The sequence below is a fragment of the Schistocerca cancellata genome, chromosome 7 (genome assembly GCF_023864275.1).
Source record: "Schistocerca cancellata isolate TAMUIC-IGC-003103 chromosome 7, iqSchCanc2.1, whole genome shotgun sequence".
In the NCBI taxonomy this organism is placed as follows: Eukaryota; Metazoa; Arthropoda; class Insecta; order Orthoptera; family Acrididae; genus Schistocerca; species Schistocerca cancellata.
Window position 1 is genome coordinate 128,757,563 of NC_064632.1, and position 4,309 is coordinate 128,761,871.

The following is a 4,309-nucleotide window of genomic DNA, read 5'->3' on the forward strand; positions in this document are numbered from 1 at the left end:
GGTTATTTTCCAGGCACACTGAAGTACGCAGTAGACACACAAAATTCAAGCTTTCGCAACAAACTGTTGCTTCATCAGGAAAGAGGGAAGGAGAGGGAAAGACGGAAGGATGTGGGTTTTAAGGGAGAGGGTAAGGAGCCATTCCAGTCCCGGGAGTGGAAAGACTTACCTTAGGGGGAAAAAGGGACGGGTATACACTCGCACACACACACATATCCATCCACACACATACAGACACAAGCAGACATATTTAAAGACCAAATATGTCTGCTTGTGTCTGTATATGTGTGGATGGATGTGTGTGCGCGCGCGAGAGAGAGTGTATACCAGTCCCTTTTTCCCCCTAAGGTAAGTCTTTCCGCTCCCGGGACTGGAATGACTCCTTACCCTCTCCCTTAAAACCCACATCCTTTCGTCTTTCCCTCTCCTTCCCTCTTTCCTGATGAGGCAACAGTTTGTTGCGAAAGCTTGAATTTTGTGTGTATGTTTGTGTGTCTGTCGACCTGCCAGCACTTTCATTTGGTAAGTCACATCATCTTTGTTTTTAGGTATATATATATATATATATACACACACACACTCCTGGAAATTGAAATAAGAACACCGTGAATTCATTGTCCCAGGAAGGGGAAACTTTATTGACACATTCCTGGGGTCAGATACATCACATGATCACACTGACAGAACCACAGGCACATAGACACAGGCAACAGAGCATGCACAATGTCGGCACTAGTACAGTGTATATCCACCTATCGCAGCAATGCAGGCTGCTATTCTCCCATGGAGACGATCGTAGAGATGCTGGATGTAGTCCTGTGGAACGGCTTGCCATGCCATTTCCACCTGGCGCCTCAGTTGGACCAGCGTTCGTGCTGGACGTGCAGACCGCGTGAGACGACGCTTCATCCAGTCCCAAACATGCTCAAGGGGGGACAGATCCGGAGATCTTGCTGGCCAGGGTAGTTGACTTACACCTTCTAGAGCACGTTGGGTGGCACGGGATACATGCGGACGAGCATTGTCCTGTTGGAACAGCACGTTCCCTTGCCGGTCTAGGAATGGTAGAACGATGAGTTCGATGACGGTTTGGATGTACCGTGCACTATTCAGTGTCCCCTTGACGATCACCAGTGGTGTACGGCCAGTGTAGGAGATCGCTCCCCACACCATGATGCCGGGTGTTGGCCCTGTGTGCCTCGGTTGTATGCAGTCCTGATTGTGGCGCTCACCTGCACGGCGCCAAACACGCATACGACCATCATTGGCACCAAGGCAGAAGTGACTCTCATCGCTGAAGACGACACGTCTCCATTCCTCCCTCCATTCACGCCTGTCGCGACACCACTGGAGGCAGGCTGCACGATGTTGGGGCGTGAGCGGAAGACGGCCTAACGGTGTGCGGGACCGTAGCCCAGCTTCATGGAGACGGTTGTGAATGGTCCTCGCCGATACCCCAGGAGCAACAGTGTCCCTAATTTGCTGGGAAGTGGCGGTGCGGTCCCCTACGGCACTGCGTAGGATCCTACGGTCTTGGCGTGCATCCGTGCGTCGCTGCGGTCCGGTCCCAGGTCGACGGGCACGTGCACCTTCCGCCGACCACTGGCGACAACATCGATGTACTGTGGAGACCTCACGCCCCACGTGTTGAGCAATTCGGCGGTACGTCCACCCGGCCTCCCGCATGCCCACTATACGCCCTCGCTCAAAGTCCGTCAACTGCACATACGGTTCACGTCCACGCTGTCGCGGCATGCTACCAGTGTTAAAGACTGCGATGGAGCTCCGTATGCCACGGCAAACTGGCTGACACTGACGGCGGCGGTGCACAAATGCTGCGCAGCTAGCGCCATTCGACGGCCAACACCGCGGTTCCTGGTGTGTCCGCTGTGCCGTGCGTGTGATCATTGCTTGTACAGCCCTCTCGCAGTGTCCGGAGCAAGTATGGTGGGTCTGACACACGGGTGTCAATGTGTTCTTTTTTCCATTTCCAGGAGTTTATAAACCACATGGGAAACTATCGTCCAGTCTCTCTTCTTCCATCACTGTCAAAAATATTTGAGAAGGTAGTCACCATACAAATCATAATTTCATAGAAAAATTTAAAATAATTCAAAAAATCAGTATGGGTTTTGTTGATAAAATTAGCTCATCTCTAGACAACTCACTGCATGCCATAGGAATTTTTTGTGACCTATCAAAGGCCTTTGATAATGTGAATCACTCCTTGCTACTCTGTAAACTGGAAAAGTATGGACTTAGGGGCACGGTATTAGAATGGTTTAAGTCCTATCTAACCAAGCAAAGACAAAGAGTGGTTGTAACATCAGAGAGAGGAACTTACACTTCAAAATGGAAAACCATTTCACATGGAGAATCCCAAGGTTCTGTCTTAAGTCCCATTCTGTTTTTATTTTACATAAATGATCTTCCACTTAATATTGAGTGTCACTCAGTTTTATTTGCAGATGACACATCATACTCATTGAAAGTAACATTACAGATCAAATTCCACAAACTCTATTAAATACTTCAGAAAACTTAGGTACCTGGTTTGATTTTGTGGAGTCACCGCCAGACACCACACTTGCTAGGTGGTAGCCTTTAAATCGGCCGCGGTCCGTTAGTATACGTCGGACCCGCGAATTGCAGACCGAGCGCCGCCACACGGCAGGTCTAGTCTAGAGAGACTCCCTAGCACTCACCGCCAGTTGTACAGCCGACTTTGCTAGCGACGGTTCACTGTCTACATACGCTTTGCCAAGACGACAGTTTAGCATAGCCTTCAGCTACGTTATTTGCTACAACCTAGCAAGGCGCCATATTCAGTTACTATATATCTTCTGAACAGATAATATTGTGAATCATGTACCGTCAAGAGCGACGTTCATCAATAATGGATTAAAGTTAAGTATCAAACTAATTTTGTCCGCTTTCTGAATTCTAATTCCTTGTCATGTTCCAGACCTCACGTCAGTATAGTTCTTCCCTCCTCATGCCAGCCTGCGTGAGCTAAAACGCGTGCATTTCGGCTTCCTCTAGTAACACAGTGTTGGCTCTTCTGCCAACACAACAGATTTAATTGTGTTAAAATTAAAAATGGAAAAGATGCAGTTAATGCAATTTAAAACAAAACAAGCAAAATTAAATGATATTCAGGTCACTCACAGAAACCAGGTTTTGCAGGAAGCTAGAGCTGTGTGAAATTCCTAGGAATGCAAGTAGATGAAAATCTATCATGGGGGTCACACATACAGTACCTTGCAAATAAATTAAATAGCCTAGCATATGCAGTGAGAATATTGTACAATGCTACTAGTATGGGCATAAGGAAAGAAGTATATCACAGCTACTTTGAGTCAGTGATAAGGTATGGAATTGTATTTTGGGGTACCTCAAACCATATGTGTCTAATACTAAAAGTTAAGAGAACCATCATTAAAAAAAAAAATGCACAATGTAGGGCGAAGAAAACCATGTCGCCCACTCCTAAAAAAAATCTGAGTATACTAAGTGTTCCCTCGCCATACATATATGAGCTGATTATCTTTGTACACGGTAACCCTGATTTATTTGTAGCAAATCATTTTCAACACTATTACAACACCAGAAATCAAAATAATTTTATGCAGCCCACCCACCATTTAAAACTTTATGCTCAAACCCCGCATTATATGGGTATGAAAATTTATAACAAAGTGAAAGGAAGAGAATTGCTCAGCATAAATTTAGAAACACTGAAAAAATCCTTATATGAGAAACTAGTGTAGAAATGTTACTATTCATCAGAAGAATTCATAAATGACAACCTGAAAATTTGAGCAGGGGAGAGCAAGTACTTAGGACGGTTAATCTTAAAAGTTTGTTACTTCTGAAGAAAAATTATTAATTGCTTAATTAAGTAATTATTCAGTACTGTATATTATATTACTGGTATTATAAGGAAAATCGTAAGCCAGTTTGTGTGTTTTGATGAGTCTTCTGTACTTTTAAGTCAATGGCTCGAAATGGTATGTTATGAGACAAACTTCAACTTATACCATAATACTTGCGTGTCAACTGAACCTACCGGCACCAAATCTAGAAACAAGCCTCTGAATCCTTCAAAGTTTTCCTTTAATTTGACCTGACTGTGATCCCAGACATTTAACAAGTACTGAAGAATAGGTCATACTAGAGTTTTATACATGACCTCCTTTATAGATGATCTATACTTTCCTGAAAAGTCTCCCAATTAATGGAAGTTGACCATTCATGTACCCTACTACTGTCCTTACCAGGTCATTTCATATCACTTTGCAACATTACG